Source organism: Phasianus colchicus, chromosome 12 (assembly GCF_987193195.1).
Source record: "Phasianus colchicus chromosome 12, bPhaCol1.hap1.1, whole genome shotgun sequence".
Lineage (NCBI taxonomy): Eukaryota > Metazoa > Chordata > Aves > Galliformes > Phasianidae > Phasianus > Phasianus colchicus.
In genome coordinates, this window is record NC_143447.1 from 6753852 (window position 1) to 6779821 (window position 25970).

The 25970-nt window shown below is 39.8% G+C and overlaps 1 protein-coding gene across 2 annotated transcripts in view; it reads left to right on the forward strand.

Annotated features, from left to right (window-relative positions):
* The window catches only part of THSD4 (thrombospondin type 1 domain containing 4), a 268971-nt gene that overhangs the window by 90460 nt on the left and 152541 nt on the right, over positions 1-25970 (forward strand). The gene's annotated exons all lie outside the window — the stretch shown is intronic.

Here is a 25970-nt window from a genome sequence, read left to right on the forward strand (position 1 = left end):
AGAACCATTCGTACAGGGTGAAAACCATCATGAGAATTCTTTTTTAATGTAAGCATCACATAAAAATCTTCAAAACTGAAATATTTATTAAAAAAGAAAAAAGAAAAGGAAAAAAAAAAAAAGAAGGAAGCAAAACCTTTCAGTTACTTTCTCAGCCAGCTGGAACAGGTAATGACTTCTCCTTTTAGGCCATCTCAGTAGTATTTGCACAATTTATGCTTTTTGTTATTGTTTCTTTTTTCAGTGTTAAAAAAGGATAAGTAATTTCCTATATAAGCTCACTTAGGACCCAACTTCTTCCATCAAAGCTGATTATAAATCTCATAATAAGCACAGTGGCATCAAGATCAGGCCTCAAAAATAAAAATTCAGAAGCATAACAACTAAAACCTTTACTGTTCAGACTGGAGTTGTGCCTTTTCTCGTGCTGTCAGAACTGAAGCTCATCGAGGCCAAGCACCAAAGATGACAAAGCTTGATTCTCTTTGGAGCAGTCTGTGTTCAGCTAGCTCTGGGACATGAGAGCTCACAGCGTAGTCAACCTTGCACTTGCAATTCCAGAGTATGCTTTCTGAAGTGCCAGTAGCTGGCTCTAGCATTTATACAAGTAATACTTTGTCTCCTGTTATCAAGACAGGAAAGGTTGTGTCTGTTCTTTTAGGTTTCAGAGAAAATACGTGCTATGGGTATCTGGAAGGTGGGAGATGGTGGTACTAGTTTGTTTCAGCAAAAAGGCAGCAAGGTGTGTGTCACACTGTCCTGTTGTATCTTTGTGACCTTTGTCCTTGTATTTGTGTGGTTACAATTGTCAGGAATTCAGATGCTATCTGGAAGGTTAAACAAAGCTATGCATGTAAATTCATGTAGAGCATGTAGATTGTCTGCTGAGTGTGATCTTGTTTCGGATCCAGAGACTGGAGATTTTAATAGCTTGCCTGTAATACTAATAATAAATCACTAGTTGAAACGACTGCCTCATAGAAAGATGTGAATTGCTCCTTGCTTCCAAGGGTTGCCTCACTTGTTCTGAATTTGGAAGCATTTCCAGTGGGCTGGGAAGGCTTTCTGAATTGCTAGATTACGCTTGATCATTTCTGCCACGAAGGCCAGATCAGTATTCCTTCAGTTCTTTGACTGTAGTACATGTATGCTGAGCAGCCATCTGGCTGTGGGCTTTGCTCTCTGTTACCCTCAGAGCAGAATTAGCCCCGATCAGGTCCTTCAGTCCTTTCTGACCTTCTGGACTTCAAGGGCCGTGTCACTGAATCTGAAGCATCTGTCTCACTCTGGGGAGCACGGACAGGGGCCGAGATGTATTTTGCTGTCAAAATCTTTCTGGTCAAGACATGACTTCACAGGGTGTGTATGAGAGAGGCAGCCCGATAGAGGAGCAGGCCCTGCTCACCAGCTGTGGCACTCAGCCAGCACACAGTGGGCACTGGAGGAGCTGGGGACTCTGAAGCCTTTTGGCCTGTGGGTGTGAAAGCTGAAGAATGAGCCCAGTGTGCTGTCGCCATCCTGTCAGTGATAGTCTTATTGTTGGTCTGCTGCATGTTTCCATATGCACACATATATTTTCTTAAAAGAAGTCAATTCAAATAAAGGAATAGATGCGTCTCTAAGACGAATGACCTGTACAGGAGTGATGATGGGATCACATTCTAAGTATGTAAGCTGTGAGCAGTAAACATTGTTACAAGAATGCCTGTCTTGTCAGAAAGTGTGCTTGAAGGCTTTTAGTATAGGCATCCTTTTAGGGACTGCATAAAATAGATCTTTTTTTTTCACAGATTAAAGCCCTCCCTCTTTCTGTCATGAAAGTTAACTTCTAGTCCCAGCTGAATCTGACACAATGAAACTAGCCCACAAATACAGAAACCAAATACAGAAAACAAATTAATTTAGTATATGAAAAATATTGCCTATTTTGAAAGGAAATGAGTGGTAGAGAAAAGCTGCTTGTTCTCTGACTTCCAAATGCTGTTGCAAAGGCAATTATTAAAGAAAAGAAACTAAATAAATACTCAGAGATGTCTCTTTAATTGTGTAGTTACTCATTATTGAGAAATACAATGGAAGAAAAAAAGTCATTGTTTTCTAGCTCTAGTGGAGCAATGAAGCGAGGTAAAAGAGAAGAATGAGAGAGAAATTGAGCAAGCTTTCAGAGAGGAAGATTTAACTTTGCCACATGATTTAGCATAAAGAACTGCAGGAGCATGAGGAAGCGGAGTTGGGGCTGTAATCCTAACGGGCCACTTGCTCCCTGCATGACCTCAAACAATCAACTCAATCTCTGTGTGCTTCAGTACATGGAAGTAGGCAAAAAGCAGGCTCAAGCACTGTGCTGTAACCTGCCAAAGTGAAAACAGAAGAAAGCTAATCCTTCCAGCATCCCAGCCATAAAAACAAGAGCCACAGAAAGAACATTTTTCTTGTTACCCTCTTCTGTACTTCATTTTAGTGAGGTAAAATAAAAGAGATACTGTTAATGTTCTAGAAATAAGCATATCTAAGTGCGCTTGCAGAGTCAAAGTCTGAAAGTGAAGCAGCAAATAAATCAGAGTGCTGTTTACTTTAGCATTTTATGTTGACTGCTTCCAGTAACCATATGTGAGGTCTCCTGGCTTGCATGGAAAAACAGAGCTCCTAAACTGGGACTAACCCATACCATCAAATGCCTCCATAAATACCCATGGACTCCATGACTGTCTGACTGGAACTATTTTTTATTCTGCAGACTTTGTGAACTTTAGTTAATGTAATAGTTGGAGTCATGGCTTTCATTACAGCTGCTGTCTGGAAAGTGATGTGCCCAATTCTAATTTGGAGAAAAGGTTATTAGAAGAGGAAACCAGCAAAAATGCAACAGTCAGAGTAAGCTTTCCTGCCATTTTGTTTACTTGTTTTCATGGCTTTTCCTATGGTTGCTCTTGGTGAATAGTCCCTGGTTATGCACTGACTAAGTATGACCATCTCGGATGGCTACCTCAATAACTGCCTCATTCATTTTCTGAAGGACTATTTTACTCCATGTTAGACAGCCAGGAAACACCCCAGTCTTTGGCTTGGGTAAGGTTTCTACCCATTCTTCTTCCATTAACTGTGAACACATAGTTCCTTGGCTTTGCAGTGCAACTAGACTAAGGAGATCCTGTTTCCTGATGCTTATTGCCACTTCTCCCTGCAGTTCACAGCCCCCTGAGTTGTGTGAGTACAGCTGTTAGCTGGTCTGTCCTGTAGACTGAGCAACTTAATCTGAGTGAACATTCCAAGGAGAAGATTTATTTTAACTCTGACCATGCCAATGGCCTCACAAACATATCTGATGGCGCAGCTGAGGGCACTGTGACAGGCTGTGCTGGGACAGCAACAAATGGTGTAGTGAGTGAGAAGGTGCTGATACGATGGATACCTCCAAAGCTTCATCACTAATAACAATCGTGTCATTGTTATACAAAACTAAGGCTTAACTAACACGAGAACAATTTCAAAGTAATTTCATGTTTAACAATGCACTTCTAGGCAGAAGTCAAGTCAGTAGTCAGTGAGACTAAAGCTGTCTTCCCCAAAAGCGTCTGAACATGTCACCCAACTGAGTATATAAACATCTTTGAAGTTGACCAAATGGTAGATCCCACAAAAGCTGTTTTATCTGCTTTTTCTGCCTGTACAGTGCCCAGTCCATCATTCTAGATACACTACATTTTGAGATTTTGTAGGTGTTTTGCCTGTAAAATCTGCTGAGTATGCTTACAATATGACAGGCTCTTCTATTATTGTCTTATTGCAGTGTTACAAAAGCTGTTACATATCACAGAAAGTTCATATATCCTGCAGTGCAAAAACAATGGCTTGATGTGACTGCTGTTGGAGCTACCACTGAAATGTTATTTCTGCAGTGGTACATGATATAAAAGACACATCATATTTAAAGGCTCTGTGAGTTAACTCTGACTTCATGGGAATCTGTGGAGATTTTGCTATTATCTTCTTTTACTTGTGATGGTGGAGATTGCTGTTTATGATGCCCAGATCTCTATCTTTTGGGGTAGCACCACATGTGAGGCTGTAGTCCCGTGCAGAACTCAGGCTGGGAGAGCTCTGTTCATTTGTGTGGGTGTGAAGGGTTAACTTTGTGTGTGGTCTGCCGGGCAGCAATAAAATGTGGCAGATCATTAACACAAATCTCTGAAAATAGGATTATGGAAGTGTTGAAGATTGTAACTAAGCTGCAGCACAATGGAATCTAGTTCTTTTCTTTTTTAAATGAAAGCATGGTATTAGTAGGCATCACCTAGCGTACTGGAAATGTATGTTCCTAGTACTTGTATAACCAAGGAAAAGAGTTGCAGTTGCTTTCTTAGTTCTGTAAGAAAGGTTGATTTTTAAGGAGGGAAATTGAGTTAACAGCTTTCTGTGGATCTTGTTTAGATATAGCTTGTTTAAATGATAATCTAGAAAAACAGTGAGTAAATATATTTAGTAAAAGCTCTCAATTTTGCTTTTTTGTTAGTTGCTTTTTAACCTCAAACATATATTTTAGCTCTTAGCTTTGATATTGTGAAACCTGCTTCTTAACTAGAACACTATAAAACTTTAGTGTAAGTAGTTCAGATTTATGCTTGCATAACATGATTAGAAAAACCTGATCTCATAATCTTTCTCTCCATTTCCTGAAATTTCAAGTGTATGGAAGTCTTAATCATTTCCAGGAATACTTTATCTTAGATAGCACCAAATAGTCTTCATTAATTCACTTTGTTGTTAAGAATTGTTTTATTGATAACTATGATATCATACTATTTTAGTATATAATACATTCAGATTATTATGAAAAAGTACTGTCCCTGCTTATCAGCACAAAAATAGCCGTGAGAAATAAGAGGTCAGTAACTATAAACAAGCCAGTACCAGTTTCTTAGTGGGAATGGAGAGCAGTGTTCATATTTCCATTTGTTCCCAGGCAGCCCAAATGCTCCATCTCGTCCTCATTTCCTAGTTCAAGCACTCTGCAAGAGAGTAGTGTGTGACCTGAAGCAGTGTCAGTGCCCTGGGAAAACTGACCGCCTCCGTTCCTAATGACAGCAAATGCTTCTTTAAAGTTCCCCATTAAAAGCAAAATATTCAGTCATCCTCTGAAAGGGGTTACAGCATCTCAAGACTGAGGATTTCTCGTTTTCTTTGCCAGCTATGCGTGCTCAGATGTTTGGCAAGGAACTGCTCAACAACTAGGCAACAGGATTGCTGGTGATCGTGGCTGGAGGGCATAAATCCTGCTAGGACACTGGAGCTGTCTTTGGGATGGGTCTGGCTGAAACAGGCTACTCTGAATTCACATGGTGAAGCAGAAATGGCCTCCAGAAGACAGGTGTGGGTTCAGGTGGCCAGCTGCTTTGGCTGGCACATCTGCTGCATGCCAGCAGCAGGGGTGCTGCAGCACCAAGCACGGGGATTCAAGGGGCAGTCCCTTCAGCTGTCTGTTGTGTTTTTTGCTGGTGGAGTAGCACAGAGTGGCACCAGGTGTGCTGGTGTTTCCATTACCATGGCTTAAGTTTTCTGTAATTCTCTTGTGGAACCAGATTGATCCCAGTGAGTTGCTGCTTTTACACTTCAGATACCACACAGTGCAGTTGGTGATGCCTCAGGGACAGGCACATGTCAGAGGACAAGGATGGAGAGGCATTGAGGGGCAGGTTAGGATCCCCTCCAGATCCAGCCATCCTTACTCATTTCAAGTGATTTCAGTTACTTGGACTTCAGGTTCTCCCCTTTAACTTCAGTGGGAGTACTTCCTTCAAATAAGGACTGCATAACTTGATTTCCTTCACTGCTCTTTTCTCAATTTAATTGGTATGATATTCACTCACCAGTTTTGGAGGGATACGGGGAGAGGAATGCTCTCATCCTTTCATTGTTGTTGAATATAGTCATGTGAAAAACCTAAATGTAAACAGATGTCCATTTTTAAAAAGTCAGCATATTGTTGAAATTTAATATTTTTGTTAGCATCACTGAAAAATTTTATTGCAGAACGTTCAATCTCTGGTTTATGTTCAAACAATTCTGGGAGATTGTTGCTGCACAGAAATTTGGAGGGTTTTCAATAAAATTGCTCTGCAGCATATATCTATTTATTTATTTGCTTAGCATCCTGACTGGCAGTAATGGGAATGGAAGGATTCCTTTGGCTGCTGCTGCTTGCCTTGGGGAACGGGTGGAGTGACTGACCCCAGGTTTGTCGTCTCCTCTCCTGTTGTGCAGAGTATGGGGTACTTGTGTAGAACTGTGTCTTTACTTTCATCAAATGTATTGGAAATAAGAGAGCTTCAAACTGGCTCTATGAAACGTGACCAGGAGAAACCTTTAGAGAGGGTGGTGGCTAGGTGATGTGTCTTAGCAGTTTGGTCTTCGGCGGTGCAAGAGAGGTGTGCTCCCATTCTGGAGGAGCACAGGGCACAGGGAATGTGTATAGAAAATGGAGCATGCAGATATACCTAATTCCTTTAAGAACTGCATAGAATGACTAGTTACTGATTCAGCAAAACAATATTTAAATAATAACTGAGTAAATAAAAAACTGCATGTTTGTTTCATGTATGTATGTATTTGCTGAGCAGATGATCCACAACGATGGCATTTGAGTAGCTCCTTATAAAAGCAGTGATAGTTTTGTAGAAAAATCTTTTCAGTCATTTTTCCAGCACATTCACAGTGTAGTTGTTTGAAAGAAAAGTTTAAAACATTTTCTAAATGATAATAGCTAAGTTGGATAGTTTAGCTGAAAATGTCAAAGGTCCTATTGTCCAGGGACTGCAGCTTTTGCTGCATAAATCTGCATTTGGCAAGATAGAAAGTTCTTACAGTTAGCTGGGTTGACACGTTTAGCCCTTTTGTGACTCACATTCTGTTTTCATTTGGGGTGGGAGTTATGAACAGAAAGATGCAACGTATGCTGGAAGAAGGTAAACTTAATAAATGAAAACTTTGATTTTAATTATTTTTAAACTACAATAAGACATAATCTTGGTGGAAACACATCAGTCACTGTGAAATTAAAAAAGGTGTTTGATAAATGTTGTTTCTTTTCTATGAAAATCAGTTTAGAAGTCATCACTGGATCAAGTCTCCTTGGAGCATTGCAAGAACACTGGATAAAATCCAGTTTAAAATGAGGTCAGATTATCCTTGCAATAGCATCCAAACCACGGGGTTAGTTTTTCCTGCCTAAAACAGCTGCAGATAGAACTGATGTTGTGTCTGCTCCATGAGGATTTGTGTGCAGTGCTTCTCCTCAGGAATTCTTACTTTTAAAAGCTATTTCTGTTTTAGAAGACCCAGGTGCCAATTTTGTCATGCTTTCTCAGTCTAAGAACTGTTTCACTTTGATCAAAACAGTTTTATGATTTGAGTGATATCTTGTCAAATCTGATACTACCCAGTGTTTGGGAGTGGCAGACTCTACCTGCCTGGCTTTTTGTTTAACATGTGGCACAGTAGTATGCGAACATCTCAGCAATTATTGGACTTGATTCCCATAGTACTTCTGTGAGAAGGGAAATTTTATCTTGATTTTGTGGCTTGGAATTTATAGAACACGGTTACTTATCTGTCAATACCATAAAGCAGATCTTAGCTATTGTAGGATCTAATAGGAAGCATCCTGCCTCTAGATATTTATTTAGTATTTATTCTATTCTTATCCATTATTCTTGCTGCCAGTAAAGGAGAAATTAAAACATACGATAAATTTAACTGTTACAGCTATAAATGGATTTTTAGTGGAAACACTGATGATAGTTTTGTCTTACCAATGTTGTAAGCCTTTTGGAAACAATTACGAAACCATCTCAATTGCCTTCAGTGTAAATACAAAAGAAGAAAATGTTGCTAATAGCTCATCCACACTGCTAGCAGTTGATTTGAAATGGAGCATGTTGAATCACATATAATACCAGCATGCATTCTTCTTCCTATTTCTGGTACTGCTATGTTGTGCCAAACCACACATCAGTACCATGACTGCTCTGTCCACAGTCATCACCAAAATGGAAGTGATTGTCTTCCAGTGGAAATAAAACATTAGGTCAGGAATTATTTTCTGACTGCAATTGTCTTCTAACGCACTTAGCTTGAAATAAATTTTGTTCACATCTCGTTCTCGTGAGCCATCCTTATAATGTCTTTTGAAAGACCTGCAGCCAGTATTTGAAGGCCGTAGGGGAACTTTCTAGGATTCTGTATTTACTGCCTGTTGCTGAGTGTCTTTGTACTTACAGAAGTTTGCAAATGGAAATGACATCTAGTGTCTGTAAAAGAATCTGACCCAACACATACAGGTAAGATTCCAAGCCTGGTGTAAGAGCTAACTCCTAGAGCACCGGGGCTGCCCATTACTGCCCCTTTTCCCTTATAGCAAGGTGGGCTGCTCTCTGTTGCTTGCTTGGCAGCTGCGCTTCAAGCTTGGAAGGCTGTCTTTCATAATGCAGAAGCAGAAGGCTTCTGAGGTGCATCTGTGCAGCCCAGGACAGTGCACATTTCCAGATCAGGTCTTCACATGCACTGTAAATATTCTAACTTGCAAAGTATCGTGTCTGTGGCAGATACCAACCTACAGTAATTCCCAGTTGTAACTGATATGTCTTCCTATTCAGAACATTCTGTAGTCAAGAAAAATACCTCCATATGTTTTGAATTCTCTTGCATCTTCACTGGAGTTCTCAAGAGTATGCCACTAATTTAATATACGATTATGCTCTACACTCATGTTGTGTATAAGATGGTCAATATACAAGCAATAAGCTCTGGAATAGCTGAAGTGTTAGCATATGTAAACTTTATCCAGCGTAAATACTTTGCAGGCTCAGTATTCTCTGGCATATTGTAACAGGAGCTCTCTGGTGTTTTAGAGAGCAACACAATTTAGAATATTTATTTCATCAGTAATCTCCTTCCTCGCAGAATCTGAATAGTTCATTTGCTTGGCAACATCTCTTGTCCAGCGATGATTAATTCCAGAAGAATAGCAGCTAATATAACTTGAGAGCTGCTGTGGTTGTGTTTTTTTCTTCTGACTTTCCTCTATTTTCTTTTAAGGACAGTCATTGCCCTGGATAGAATTTTGCTGCTCCCTTGCAATGACAAAGTAGTGCCAGTTCATGTCTCCTAGTCATGACATTCTCCTATTTCACTGCAGAGTATTTTAGAATTTAGGAGAATGCCAAATAAAAGGAGAGTATTGAGTGAGGAGGGATTTCTAATTGTTTTTAATAATCTGGCTATTGAATAACAGCATAAAACCCTCTTGTGTTCTTCTTTAAGAGAAGTGGTGGATTTTTTCCCCAAATCCTCAATTACTTGGTATGGATTGGGCGTCACATTGAGAAGGCTCCTTAAATGATTTACACTGGCTTATTTTCACTAGAAGAGCAGGCAGTGCTTCAGGAGGGGGGAGGGGAGCTGCCAAAAGCGTGCACATATAGATTGTTTTGGTGTTTGAGCCAGTGCAGAACGATTTCAATGGAAAATGGATAATGGTTAGCATCAGCTTTTGTACAGATGCTTTTTGGCTAAAAGAGAGGTAATTTATATTTGAAGTCTGTGGGTGTGATTCATTATTTTTTGCTGTAGTATTTTGCTGAAGTTTCCCCTTCTCTCCCCCTTGAATTCTTTGCAGTTAGTGAAGCTGCCTCTGCTATTTCAACCCAAACAGCTTCATCCTCCATTAAGGTCTGTGCTAAGTAAACCCTACATCCCAGAATGCTTGCCCTCTCTTTTTGGATAGTATTTGTGAATAGCTTACATATTTGGCAGCAGTCTTACTGCCAAACTTGAAACAATTACTGTATTGCTATGGTGCATTGACTCCAACTTGAGTTAGAGGCAGGGAGAACTGCTTTAGAGAATCTTAAGGGAGCTGTGTTAATGTGTGTCCCTTCTTATACAGTATGTTAACAAGCATTAATTGATGCAGATATTTAAAAACGATTTGCACATTTAAACATCCAATCCTTCCCCTCTACTCCCAGTTGCCTTGGGAGAAATGAATATAACTAGACTGGACACGGTTGCTTAACTTAGCTTTCTTGGAGGTTTGGCAACATTTTTGAAATGTCTCACATCTCCAAAATTCAGTATTGCATTGTGCTTAGCAGTAGCTGGGCAGTGTGGCCACAAAGCCGTAGGCTCCTCAGCCTTACACATTCATTGCAAGGTGGTTATAAATAGTGGCTTTAAAACCTTAAAATTCCATTTCACAAAAGCGAAAGACTTTGTTTGAGGTCTTTGTAATCGTTCTGATGCTTTTGCGCATAGGTAACAGTTGGCCGCTGGGTATCAAACTAAAATGAAGTTTTAAAAAAGTGTGGTCTTTATTTCTCCTTAAAGGTGATACATAGTTATGATCAAGGAGAAGCATCTTATGGGGGGTCTACTGAAGTACCGGGTGATCATCTGGTATTTCTGTTATTAGAGGTTGATGATTTTCCCTCCACTGTCCTATTAAACCATTTATGCTGAATGTGGGCTGCTGAGTGAGAGAGTCTAAGGCTGGTAGAGACTAGGAAGTCTTAGCATATGTAAACCTTGAATTATTTGTAGTATACATGATTTTTTTAAGACTAATTTTCGTATAGACTATGACAGTTATAATCAGCAAGCTTTACACTGACAGCTTCAAACCCAAATATTTGTGTTTGATGTTACTTAGACATTTGATGCAGAAATTACTGTATGGTTTTGAGGTTTTTTAACGTCATGGTGATAACATTTCCAGAAACATTTGTGAGTTTTAGTACTTATACTGCTCCTACTCCGTTTGACTTGCAGCTGTACGCCAGTCAGTTTGAAGATGCTTTCTGTATGCAGTTTTGGTGACACAAAACTATGTATTTTAATTACAGTTTCTTGAGACCAGAGTATTTTTGCTAGCGACTGAAATTTCCAAATTTACTGCCTTCCAGAGACAAAAGCTGACCTCTCAGAAATAGTTTTACAACTAAAGGCTAATACTCCTTGGTGCAATTCTCCATGAAGGAATTCAGCCAGGTGCAAGAAAATCTTCCTCCTTTTTCATTTTGAACTCTGAACATATATGTGTCCATGACTAGACTTGAATATTTACATTTATTTAGGGTGAAGAGACAGTGTGAGACTTAGCTGAAAGTGTTGTCCCTTAATGGAAAACAACAGCTTCTTGTAGTTTGCTGCATGGCTGTAAGAATATACTGAATGAAAGCTTCTGCTGCATCTGTTAAAACTTGTTGCTCTGGAAGAAGGGAGAAGTTGGTCTATAAATATAGGAAGGGCAGTGCACTCTGGGGTATCCTAGATTAGGAAATGAACATGGGGTCTTTATCCAGTTCATCCCCGTGCCATCCTGCAGTGGTGCAGATTCTGTTAGACTCCGTAAATGAATTGAGTGCTTCATTGTTCCTTCCAGTGGAAAATTTTCTGTGAATTATAGGCCTTCCGTGCTGCCACTCTGGCCTGTTATCTCCTGTCCGGTTCACAGGACACATCAGAACACTTTATTCTCTTCTATACTTACCTGTATGCTGTAGAGATTCTCATCCCCTCTGTTTTTGCAGAACAGCACCATGGCTTGCATCCTGCCTGTTTGGTTGTGTCTTCTGGAACTCTGGTCATGGGGATGCTGCCACGTGGGCTGTGTTCATGTTGTCACATGTCCAGAAGTGGGTGTAGTGCTCCTGCTGAACTTTTGAATTATTCATATGATTTGCAGGCTACCTTTAGGTTTACAGCTACCCTTGCAGTACTGTCAACATCTTTTCTGAACCTATTCCTTCCCTCCAGTATTCTTGCTGCCTTCCCTAGCTCAGTGTTACCTGCAAGTGTCATCTCTCTGGCAAGCGTCATCATCTGTTTGTTCATGAAAACACACACTGGAATCAGATTTAGGGAAGACCCTTGCAGATATACCCTCAATAGTGGCTGCAATCTGGCCAGTGAGCTACTCAGAACTACCACGTGTAGCTTTTTAACTAACTCTGCACATCTCTTGTGTGAATTTCTTCTAGATGAGGTTTTTCCAGCTTTTTCTAGCTAGTGACAAAGCCCTTAGTAAAGCCAAGCAAAATCACAGCTTCCACTTCTCACACACATACAGCCTGTTTGCAGAAGGAAATTAAATGGATTTGACAAGATTTTTATCTTGACAAATCCATACTAGCTGCTACTGTTGCCCTGGTTATTTTACGGGTGCTTATGAATAGAGGGTTTGAATTCTGGCAGAATTTTTTCAGGAAATGAAACTGAGTTCACTTGGTCAGCATTTCCCAGCCTCTCCTTATTCTCCTCTTGTTAGCTCAGACACTCTCTGTCCCTTTCTAGTTTTCTGTCATCTGACACCTGCTCCCTAATTCCCAAGGTAAAAACTGCCCTGAGATGACTTTAGCCAGTGCCTGGGGGCAGCTCAGTCCAACAGAAGCATTCCAGGCACCCTGGCTGTGCCATGGGGCTCTCTGGGGCCCTTCACTTGGGCAGGCGGCACGTCCCCTGGTGCAGCCATTGCAAGGTCTGAAAGAGACCTCCTAGGACAAATCTCATATTAAAATGCCCTGTTATCAGACATCCTATTCTTCTCCTAAACTGAGAGAGAAGGAAATTGAGAACTCTGGGTTTATCCTGGTGCCCAGTCACCAGGAGCACAGAGTCTGGCCATGCCCAGGCCAGAGCTAGTGCCAGCTGGTTCCTGGGATCAGAAAGGAAGCTGGGGCTCTCTGCTGCTCCTCACTGCCTGCTAGTTTGATTTTCCCGGATCCTGGCTCACTGAGGTGGTACCTTTCAGTTTTCTGCAGGGACCTTAACATCTAGCAATCAAAGCAACTAACGCTCAGGAAACCTAAATAAAAGAGAAGCTAAAATTAGAAGCCAAGTTGCTAAGAAATCTTGGGACCGAGCAATGATTGTTATGGCCTTTTCTATAACAATGGTCTTAAAAAGAAACGTAACGTGAAACTAAATCTCCAAACACTGAATGTTTAGGATTTTATCTGCTACCAGAGGGAAAGCAGCTTTAAAGTTAACTCGCTGAACTCAAGCTCATCGGCATCTTGTTGAAAACACTGTTATAGTGGACATTCATTTTAAACTAATGTTTATGAAAATGTAGGAAATACATACCTTTGGTGAGTATGCAAATAAAAGCACAGAACTTTGTAACTAATCTGTAAGAATTTATTTGCCTACTATTATTTGCCTAGGCTGTGGCAAGAGGCCAGAGAAATACACTTAGGACATTTTAGATCCAATAATAGTTATATTAAGTTATTAATATTGAAATAGGCAAAATTCCCTACTAGTATTCCAGAAAATCTCAACTCTATAATAGTGTTTTTTGTTTTCTTTTTTTTACTTAAGTTCAGCATTCAGTGCATAAGGCTCAGTCAAAACTTACTGGCATGAGCTTCCCTAGGGACACTGTTAGTATCCATGGGGCTGACAATTGACTGCTACTTGCTTCTATTCCATTCTTTTTTCAGTGGCTCTGAACGTGGTTGTTTCTTGGTGGTGTTCCAGAGCAGAGACTCTTCAGTCACAAGCTCCTAAAGAAGGCATCAAGTCTTCTCTGTTACTTTGCCCATTGATACATGCATGTGTTAAGGATTATATGTATAAGACGTATAGAAATAGATGCAACTGTAAAAATAGATGAATAGATGGTAAATAAACATATTTAGCACAAGTTTGAGCTTTGAAGATGGAAATCCTGGCCCTTGCATGGATGCTTATACTATGGCATGAATGCTTACTGTCAGTCTGTGCTGCAGTACGTTTAGTCACTTGTGGAGCAGCCAGTGTACAGGAACAGGAAAATAGCTCACCTGTATTATAAGCTAAAAATGCATTCAGTTGTTCATACTTATACTTTCATTAAATTACACAATGTTGACTGATAAAATAGTGTAATTGTTTAGTGATAAGAATAGCATATTTTGTTAAGGACCAGCGGGTATCTATGGCTCCTTAACAGAGTAACTAAATGTGTGTGTGTGTGTGTATACATCTATAGGTACATATTTCTGTATGTATGTATATATGTGTGTGTAGGTCACTCCAAAGGTAATGCTTCCTATTTATTACAGTGGTATTGCGTCCTACTTATTTCTACAACAGATATAAAGAGCACAATAATACTGTTTGATAGAGCAAATTTTCAGCTACAAAATGCTTTTTTTCAACATAGTCACCACCGTTAGCTGTGTGTTTATACCAGCAGTGAACAAGAGCCCACATATCACACATAAAAATCTGCACCATTGAAGATGCCCCACTGCACAGCTGAAATGCACTGCCCATCAACTCACTGTGCTCACATCCACTGCTCAGTCTCCATAAATGTTCAACAAGCATCAGTGAATGTCAGTGGATGCAATCGTTTCTGTATGGAGGAATTCAGTCCTGCCCCTTCACTTCGTCTGCACTTCCATGTCGGACACCATTCTGTCAGACTGCTCCTCTGCTGTCTGTCACACAGCAGCAGCATGTAATGGAATATTAGTGGGAAGGTTCAACCTCTGCTGTCATGCCACCAACATTCAATTGTGACACTGTTGGCTAACATAATAAAATAGAAGGCATTACTTTTGGAATTATATGTCTTGGAAAATCATATGATCATTTTTAGGAAGCATTGACAGAAAAAAATTCATCTTTAACAAATTTGTTAGGTTGCTTTATTTTTTTTTTCTAAGCTAAATAACTTAGAGAAGCACAGCTTCAGAAGGCATTTTGACTTTAATGTAATCTGTAATTTTCAGAGCAAATTATGAAAGAAAGGAGGAATTTGTTGTCTAGTCATGCAACAGAATGAGTCAGTGAGAACTGGCTCATTCTGTACAAGAGCTTGACAGCAACAAAGAGCAGAATTCCATGTTCCCTCCTTCCGCTGCTGTCAGGTTTTGCCATTAGGTTAATTCTTCAAATTGAAGAAAGGATGCACTTCATTGAGGAGGGACTTGTTGAAAAAGCGAACCTCTAACTTACGTGAAGACTTCATTGGGTCACAAATATTAGTAAGGTATTCTCCGTATCCTTGTTAGGAATGCTAGTAGGTACTAGAGATGTGGATGATATACTCACAGTCTTTTCATTTTAATCCAAAGCATTACTTTGTGCAATGTTACTGTTCAAATACAGAGTTCATGTTTTAATAGTAGAGAGACTTCTAAGACATTTAACTTTGTAAGCGTAAATATATTCCCATAATCCATGACTGAAAGCTGTTGTGTGGAATGTTGCTAGGGGCTTCACAAGCCCAGACTTGAATCTCCTTGCCTACCTGTCTACCATTTGCACTTATTACTCTGAGGTGTGACATGAAGACCTTATTTAATAGAAATGATTTTAATAGAAATGCCAAAGAACTCTGGGGAAAGTCTGAAGGCAGGATTTGAAGTTACATTTACTAGCATTGCCAAATGTTTGGTTTTCTGCAGCTTTTTTTAATATTTCTATTTTGGAAATATTTGGGGACTAGTTGTTTGCTGATGGAGAGAATTTTGTTTCAGAATACAGATGTGGATTCAACCTGAGATTTTAGAGATCAGTAAGATTCTTAGGTAATCAAGTGCAAATATTTAAGTCTTGTAAATTTTAAAGACTGGCAGAAAGCAGTATCAAGCTGCTTTCAGAAAATGCCAAACTCCTAGTGGCTGGGATAGCTACTGTCAGCTTCCTTCAGGAAACAGCTGGCGTTTCATGAGATAGAGCACTTTCTGGTGCATGTTGTTTTGTTGGATTTTTTTTCCTCCCTGTCCTTAGCTTAGGCTTTGATAATATGTTCTTTAAATCTTTTCATTTTGTTTGTAATGAATCCTGTATCATATCCCCGCAAGAGAAGGCATTGTCCTTGAAATTCTAATAAGTCTCTCTGTTGTAAACAGTTTTTGAAGGATGTCAGCCCATATGATTACTAAATAGTTGATTTAGTCCAATTTACATGAATTAGCCTGCTATGCCACCAAAGAGTGTGTTGAGGGTTTTTTTTTCACTGGCCTTTAGAACTACCTGTGCTTTTTGTTAATCATCTAATGAGGGTTTTACTTATACAATATTAGCTCTTTCTGGATATAAAGGGAAGCCAAAACTGTTGAGTTCAAGCTGCTGCTCTCTGTATTTCTTCTACTTACCTGATTTTTTTTTCATAAATTTGATTTTGCACACTGAGAGCTGTTATTCAGAGCTTCACCAGGAGTGAATTCAACATAAAACTGTCATCTTCTGGGTGCTCTGAAGGACAGAGAGTATAAGTCTGTGTGGCTGCTGAGCACTGCGTGCAAGGTTAAGTGGTTGGCTTGTAAATACAGACAGATGCCTTTTTTCACTGCCAGGGAAGTACTTTAACCTCTGTTTGCACGGAGCAGTGGAGACATCCAGTGGCCAAGATTTGCATGGTTGACAGTTTTACTCTGAATTCTGGCAGATGTGAAAATAGTCCTTAGTAGGTTTTTTGTTGTAGTTTGTTTGTTTTACCTTTAGCGTGTTGCATTTGGTATTATTTTCTAAAAGTTGATGCCTGCAGAAGCAATAACAGTACCTACTCGTGTCATTTAAAGGTCTACTGGCCCTGAGTTGCAGGTGAACATCTAATTTGTGGCAGTTCCACTGGACCAGCAGTAGTTACTGCCCAGGTACTCACACACACCCAGTCAGTGCTTTGTTGAACTGGGGCCAATAGCACATTGACATCTAAGGTTTTGGTTTATATTCTTTACAGCAAGCAAAAAATCTTACAGTTTTGGTAAACAAATGTTTATGTATTTATTTAAAACAGAAATGCAAAACTCTGTTTTGAGCACTGATTGAATAAAATTATTTTAACTAAAAAAATGGTGAAAGCTTCCTAAAGCCTTTAACTAGAATTCTACAGCAATGTGAGGACATAGAAATAGCCCTACCTGGGAAGGACTGGCCATCTTGGATTATGCAGTGATTTGTGGCAGGCACAGTGGTTTATAGATGCTTTGTTTCATTATGACTCAGTAATGTTATTAGTAAGATTTCCCCAGTGTTTATAAAAGCTGTAACCAGAGCAGTAGTTTAATGTATTCAGATAACAGTTCCCTACCATTTGCAGTTATAAATGCTTGGTGTTTATGTCATAGAGCAATTATGTTATTGTTACTGTGCAAAACCCCCTCCTTCTATGAGTTATCACTATTTCTGAATGCTGTAAAAATGAAAAAAAAGCCCACCTCTGTAGGTTGTTAAGGCAGCTCTTTGGATTTCTGCTTTTTTTAGAAGTAATTCAAGATGACAGAGATGACTGAGCTCATTGTGGGCATTTCAGCAGCTTTTATTAAACATCACAAATTCCAGATACCTACACTTTTCTCCTTTTACAGGGTGACCCAGGGCGAACATTCATACTATGCTAAGGCACATATTTAGGCAGTCAGGAAAAAAAAAGAAAGATTTCATAAAGGCACATCAAATTTATACCTGTTGCTGGTTTCCAGATGTCCAACTAGTCAAGAGAGACTTCTGTGTGTCTGTTTTTATGAATGACTTATTTCCGGTTGGTTTCTATTAATTTCATTGGGGAATAATGATCAACTTTCCAGCTATTTTTTAATGGATGACAGCAAATCTGTAAGACATCACTAATAGTTTTTTAATGACACTGGGATCTGGGAGAAATTGAGAAACCAGAAAAACTAGAATAAACGATCATGTTTGCAAATTGCTTATTGCCAAAAACACTGAATATGAGGAAAAGATTGTGGAAAATCAGAGCCAGTCAGAAAGGCACAAACACAAATGGAAAGAAAGGGAAGAGGCATCATGAGAAAGCTGGCAAGATATTTGAGTTCCTTCAATTACTTAGGCTTCTGAAATTCCATTGCAAAGCAGTTGAAACGAGGATGGTATGCATAATAATAATTTATTGATCAGAAAGCTTGGACAAGTACAGTATTTTTAGAAAGGATATGTAAATCAAAATGTCTGATGTGCATCAATATTTTAGGATCCACGTATTATAAATAAAACTTTATCTTCTGTACCTTTTTTTATTTAGTTACAGAGCCATTTAGGGTTTCATCTAGTTAGTAAAATAAAGATTTTCATAGGCTATGTCTGCAACTAGCAAGCAATTGGTGGTGGAAAATATGCTCTAATGGTAAGATTGAATTTGTTAAGTAATTAAAATAATAAATTGGTCCCATAATCTTTAGGATGGGTTGTTCAAGACAGTTCAACCTCATTGGAGTTGATAGACAGATTCCTGTTACATTCAGTGAGTTACAGAGAGTGGCCCATTTTCAGTACTCATTTTTGCTTAGCAGCCAGAACCTTTCCCTAGTCTAGTATCTCACAAAGCTGTAAATTCTCAACAGAGTGCAGGCAGCCAGCTGCCCATGTGTTTGTTGCAGAACACAGAGCACCCTGCTGGAAGGAGCCAGTTGGCTTAATGAGGTTATCATGGGATCTCTGCTGGTCAGGCCACATCTGCCTGCGTGGATAGATACTGGACAGCTGCTGAAGTACCAGAGCTCAGAGGCTGTCATCCTGACAGCTCTCTGTGCTTTCCTGTGTTGTAGAGAAGAGATTCTTCCTTGCCTCAGTGATCTCAAAAATCTTTATAAGGTTCAGCTGTGTGCAGGTCACAATACTTTGCATTAAGGGCAATGTCCTATCTATGACGTGTCTCAAAGTTCCTCTTGACTATTTCACAGAGGACTTAGTGGATTTGGGAGTAGAACAAACTCTGGTCTGTCAGGTAAAGATGAAGAGTTTGTTTGAATACCTTCCTTCTATGATTTCTCATATTTGTTGAAATGTAGCTGCAGTCTCTTTATAAAAGGTTGGATACGCAGATACATATACATATATATATACACACACATATATATATATCTGTGTGTCTTACTATTTAAACCTTGCTGAAGGATGATTTTTACATGCAGATCAAGTTATTGAGACCAGCTTAAAGTAATAAATACTATATTACATGAAGAGAGGAAAAGTGGAAGTAAAAAAAATTTTGTCCCTTAGAGTGAAGAATGGAAAACATGCTTTTGAAGATAAAAAACAAAACAAAACATCAGAGCCAGAGTATTAAAAGTTTATAACTGAGCTAACAGTTAACAAAACTGGAAAGACTAAAGTAAAAAATAAACACGTCTCCTTCTGGTTATTGTCAAAAGATGTTCCCAAACCTAACAAGGAGAAAGTATCAAAAGAGACTTAAGTAAACACATCACGCCACAGTAGTCTTTCTGTTGGGAAAAACAAACGTTGTTACTTAGAAGTCAAGCAACAGGTATCTGTGCTGTAAGAAACATTATTCTTTCTGGTTAATTCCAAAAACTTTTAGTTCAGTTTCATGTTATTGACCTGATAAAACCTCCATTGTTAAACTGCAAAGCTCGGAATAATGTTCCATGACTGATAACTAAGCCTGCACATTTTTTTCCTTCTCTGTATAGAAAGCAGTATTAACACTGTTGCCTGTATTTAGTATAACAGTAATACCTGTCATCTGCTCTGTGTGCAGCGGGTAAGCACTAATGAGTGCTTTTTAGTACGGAATTGTTGTGTTCAGGTCTGTGTCTGATACGGTGCACCCCTCTAAGTGTGCAATGTAGCTGTCAGTCCTAACAGTACATAAAAAGCCTATGCTTCTGCTAGTAGTGTATTGGATTTGTGTTTTTTTTTCCTGTATGTATGTACCTGCATGTAAGTAAAACCTTCAAACAGAAACCTTGGTTTCACAAAACTGCAAGTTCTGCCTTAGATATAGCACGTATTAAATTATGTCTCCTGAATGGAAGAAACCATTGCTTTATTTGGATGACTTCAGCCTGTAGACTTACAAATGAGTTTACTGATGAGTACAGTGAATACAGCAGCCAGAGACTTGCCAGGCTCCCCTTGTGTTACAGGTCTTCCTGCTCTGCCCTGCAGACTGCCATGGGATAGTCAGTAGTGTCAGTCAGCCTGAACCCAACCTGCAGGCCCATTGCTGAAATCCCAAGACACTGATAGAGTAAAATTAATGTTACATGGGCAGGCGAGCAAATCTCTTAAAAGCTTTTCCAGTGCTGGCTCTGCCCCATTACACTTCCTGTGAAGCAGATTCATAACTTTTATTGTGAGTAAGCACTGATTACAGCCTATGGCATGCTAGGCCCTGAAAATTACCGAGCTGTGTAGAGACAGTTTGTTCCTGGAACAATCGATTCTGACACCTCCTGGATGAGTGCATCTTGGCTTGGTTACGGAGATGCACTGAAGTTGACTTTACAAGGCAGTGTGCACATAGAATGAAGACTAATGTAAATTTACTTAATCCCATAATGTAATATTAATGTGAATGTGATATTTCCTTGCCAAGAGTGTGCATGCCACTTGTCTTTGGGCACCCTCAAGGCATGTTTCTTCTGTTGCAGAGTTTGTTATTAACTATTTTTAGATCTTTAGGCAAACTTACAAAAATTGACAAATGGTAAAAGCATTTGGTAATGTTTCACAGAGAGCTAGTACTGCCACATAGATAACAACAGGGAGTCTGGATCTCACATTAAATCGAGATTTGGACTGAGGGTCCATCAGTGAGAGTTTGTACATTCCAGTCACTACCTCACAGCATGTGGAACGTGACAGTTCTTTGTTCTGCCATTTGCTCCCGTTGCACCTACAGCTGGCACTGAGAGATTTAACATGCGTGCAGTGAGTCACAGTGCATGTTCCAAGCAGCCTGCAACCTCCGGAGCTGAAACAGAGAGGAGAAACTTACTACACAGGGGCAGCCAGTGTGCACTTGTGCATAACTATAGATTTCTTTCATTAGCTTACTGATCATCTGCAGTAAGTTCTGATTTGCACATGATTTCCTGGCTTTTTGTTTTGTTTTGTTTTTGTTCTGTGGCTCTTCCCGCCCATGTCCCGGCCCGAGGCGCCCCTGAGGGCGGGCAGCAGATTTCTCTCCCTCAGTGTGAGCCTGGCCACAGGGCGAGCCTGACTCAACAAAGGGTTTCAGTTGCAGCACGTATTCCCTTATTGTCCCTTTTGGTTAAATGTCCTGTCCTATACTTTTCCTCCATAAGGAAAGCTGTGTTCTGGCTTGTGTTGCCTCCTGTGGGCTGCTGCAGCCCAGCTCCACACAGAGGCACAAAATGGCGCCATGGCTGCTCCCTCAGGACGGCATGTCAGCCCAGAGCTTCCCAGTGCATGCTGCTGCTCAGGTCAGCAAAGAGGCCTCACCACAAAACCACAGCGGCCTAAGCTAGAGCACCAGCTGTTGGTTATGGTGTGGGAATATACAGAACCCAGTTCTGCCATTTGGAAAGTACTGGGGTGGGGTGCAGTTGAATTTTTCTGCTCAAACCTGTGCACTGAAATTGGCTTTTAAGCAGCCTGCTTAGAGGAAATAAAGTGTGTTGCTACCTGGTTGTGACTGCTTGTATGGAAAGGCAGGAGGTGATTTCCAACACAAGCCTTGAGAAGGGCTCCCAGTCTGGCAGTGCATATATGCCTAGGATAACCCTGATGTACTCATGGCCCGTGTGACAAGGCTATTCTGAGAAGCATAGGAAGTTTTTAGGCTTAGATTATGTTCTCAGTATGCGAAGTAAAAACCAGATACTGCATGTTAACAGGCTTGCTTGCTGAAGTATTATTCTCCTTAAGTCAATAATGAATATTTCTGGCAGACTCCTCACAGTAGCGTTGTATTTCACCCAAGTTGACTGTTTAATAAGGTAGTTTAAATGAATACGGTGAGAATTTCCACAAAGACTTGGTTGTGTTAAGATAGGCATGAGAAGCAAATAACATTAGGGGGACATGTGTAACAGTACCTGTATAGTGAACTGTCTTAGTAACTGTGTTATGCTTTTTAAAAGAGCCCATTTTTGAGTAATGTCTCTTGCTGCCAGCTGCCTTGGCAGGCCTTCAGCTTGTAGCCTTAGTCTATTCCCTGAGGTCAGATAGATGCTTTTGTAAAGGCTGGGATCGTATGACAGTACTAAAACACATTGCCTGTGTGGAATCAATCGCTTCACAGCTCATTGTTTAATCAATGTTTTTTGTCCAATTGCCAAGCCAATAGTGTAGTTTGACATGGGATTAAAAACACAACAGTTGTGACAAAAGACTGGGTAGGAGAAGTGTCAAGATACATGGAAAGTTAATTGGTATTAGAGTACTTTTTACTTTGGTCTCTTGTTTTGCAAGGGAGTTCTCCAATATGTTTGTTCTTTTGTGATTTAAGCATAGTGAATACACCACACTTTTCCTAATGGAAGTTACCCGTCATTCAGAAGGAGCTTAGACTCTTCGGCAGTCAAAAGTTTTTTCAATCTTTGAAATCTGGGAACATTGTCTCTAAGGGTGGTATTTGGTATATGTCTGACCAAGACAGTGCCTTGCACTTTCTCATCAAGAGAATCTGAATTTTGAATGTTGAAGGTAGAGACTCTAACTCTTTCTTTAGGATTTATTTTTGTTTTATTTATTTATTTTGACCACTGAAAGCAAGTGAGCTCAGCATGATTGTTGTTATTTGTACTGTACTTTAGCAATATAGTAGGCTTACACAGCAAAAAGAAAGAGGGAAGTCCAGGGAAAAATGGAATGGTTCATCAGATAATTTATTAAACTTTCTCCTTTTTGGAGTCTAGAAGGCAAACTGAGAACTTACAGGATAAGTATTTTAAAGGATCAAAACCAAACAAGAGATATTAGGAGGAGGAAGAGGACAGGAATGTGAGGCTACAGAATACTTGGACTAAAGGAAATCAACAGAAAATATACAGACATGTAAGAAACGCTGGTTTCTAGTCTGGTTTTAGGGAAAGGAAAAATAAGAAAATGTATAATGTGGAGGTTATAAAAATAGGGCACTTTCAGAGGCAGAAAAAGACAATGATTTCAGTTGGAAAGGGTATTGAAATTGGATTACATTCAGTTGAGAATTCTGAAAGTAGTTTTGTGTGAGGTGTCTGAGCTGATGAAGTTACTCAGTTTATTGTAAAAACTGTTATACTTGGGAATTGAACTGCAGGAAAGATCTCACTTTTTAAAATTTTGTTTTATTTAAGAACTAAGTGAAGTCCTAGTGAATCTGTCTTAACAGAATAGTCAGTGGAAAAATTACCTAGTTGAGCACAGCATTAGCAAGAAGGGAAAGCAAACTGTTGATTGACCTCATTTCAAATCAGTAGAGCTACTTAAAGATTTTAACAAAAGATTGTGAGACACAATTGATGAGATGCATGAATGGCAGGTAAAGTTAATTGTATTTTTCATCATGCCAGATGAGATTCAAAATTCAAAATTGGCCTACACTATTCCTGTGTCCCAATAGGATGTTACTGAAGTTGAGCTATGAGTTCATTTCTTTCACAGAAGATAGATGCTAAGCATGAATGTGAAATTATTGCATTTATTTATTTTGGTCAGATGTTATACTTTAGATCATACACATCCAACTGCTAATTTTGTGTTTTTGTTGCCTGCTTTTTTTCCTTATGTTTTAATAAATAAATAAAAAGCTGTGCTAGTTATACACATTAACTATAATATATATTATATATGTGACCCAGGGCAATTCCTCATCACTCAATACAGAACAGGCAAGCTGAAAGGTTGGACACCCAAGCATGAAGATTCAGAAATATACTATGAGTCAAGTGGAACATCCTGGGAATACTGTGCGTTGGCAGCTAACTGAGGAGTAGAGCGTTTCCTTTGATTGCAATTTGTTGTGAAATTGCAGTGGATTTCAGTTGTACAGTAGGATATGAGTTGAAGCTTTGTGAAGTTGGTGGAATTTTTCTTCTTTGATTATGTCAACAGTGAAGATTTTGTTGTTGAAATAATTCTGTTTGTACTTTATTGCCACTGTGCTTCTTAGTTGGAAAGAAACTGGAGGTATTGTTGTTTCAGTTGGCAAATGGGAGTAATTAAATGTATACAACTTTAACATGACAGATGATTTGAAGTAGAATGACTACAGATGTATTAATAAACTTGACAGTGTAAGATACATGGTGTGTTAGGCTGATCTCTTTGAGTAATAGAACCTTACATGAGAAGACTGTGTCTTGTCTTCTTCTCTGCTCTTCTCACTCAGTGTTCTGTGGTCTGGTTTCCTTCCAGCTCTTTCTAGGTCTTGAGGTTTTATTTGGGATGAGCTTTCATGAGCACAGTGACGTGCACTTACAGTCCAGAAGGCCAACCATATCCTGGGTAGCATCAAAAGATGCGTGACCAGCAGGTGGAGGGGGTGATTCTGCCTCTCTGCTCTGTTCTTGTGAGAACTCACCTGCAGTACTGTGTCCAGTGCTGTGACCCCCAACACAGTAAGGACAGGGAGCTGTTGGAGCAGGTCCAGAGGAGGGCCATGTAAGAGATTATTCTTTTATTATTTGTGCTTTGTGACAGAAATATTGAAATTTTGATCACACTGGGATGCTGAATATACCTTTTGATTACATTTTGTATTTTGGTTGCAATGGTACTATGTTTTATGTTGTTGTGGGTGGTAGTGTTGTACCTCATTTGATATATTTATTTATTTGCTATTGTTAAATGTATGGTTATTGTTAAATGTGTGATTGTCACTTTTTTCCCTTCTCTTCATCGTGCAATGTTCGCGTTACCGCTCCTGCAGAACCGCAGGTTGGCGCCTGTGGCAAGATATTCTGTGCTGTTGCAACTCTTCTGTTTGTTTCTTGTATGGTTCCATGTTTTATCCAAGGTGTTGTATCCTCAATTTACATTGTAACTACTTCAACTGAGGACAAATCTGATCAGGGCAACATTTATAACCAAGCCTGGAAAATGAAACATTTGATTCCCCGCCCCCTTCCTCCTTTACCATTATGCTTGCTGTCTTTTTCTCACCGTTGTGGATCCCGTTTTAAGCAACCTTGAGTCACGGGGTGGTGTAAGAGATTATTCTTTTGCACCATTGTCTCAAAGCATGCTGAGGAGCCCTGGTGGACGCGTCCTGGTCAAGGGTTGAGAAATCCTTTGTCTGAGGACACAGATAGACAAGTCCAGGCAAGTCCTGGTCAAGGGTTGAAAAATCCTTTATCTGACGATTTTTCAAGCCAGGGGCAGAAGAGAGAGATAAGTCTCAGCTTAATGGCCGGGAAGCAGTCCTTTGTGTGGCCTTGACAGGTCACGGAGATGATCAGAGGGCTGGAGCACCTCTCCTATGCTGACAGGCTGAGAAAGCTCCAAGGAGACCTTACAGCGGCCTTGCAATCCCTGAAGGGGGCCTGCAGGAAAGCTATAGGGTATGTGGCAACAGGACAAGGGGAAATGGTTTTAAACTGGAAGAGGGTAGGTTTAGACTAGATATTAGGAAGAAATTCTTTACTGTGAGGGTGGTGAGACGCTGGAACAGGTTCCCAGTGAGATTATGGATGCTTCCTCTCTGGTGTCACTGCCTATAGCAGGGGAGGTAGAACTAGGTGATCTGAAAGGTCCCTTCCAATCCAAAACCATTCTGTGTTTCTGTGATTCTACGATTATATATTTTAAGCTTTTGAAAGTGTAGAGTTGTCTTAGTTTCAACTGGGATGGAGCTTCTTCAGAGTGTGTGGTTGATGCTGTGGTTTGGTTCCAGGAGGAAAACAACACTGATAACACATGAAAGTTCATAATTGCTGCTAAGCAGTGTTGTACGGAGCCAAGGCCATTCTCACTGAAAGGCTCAAGGAGCTGAAAGGGAACGGAATTGGGACAGCTGTCATAAATTGGCCAAAGGGATATTCCATAGCGTATGGCATCATGCAGAAGGAGTTTTGATGAGTGTGAGAGTTCAACTCTCTTTCTTCTGCTGTTCAGGGATGCCAGCTGGGCACCTGCTGGGGAGTACTGAGCAATTGCTTATGCATCATTTGTTTTATATATATACATATGTATGTATATATTGTCAGAACTTATTATTCTTTTCCTTTTCTCTGTCTTAATAAATAGTTTTATCTCAACCCACA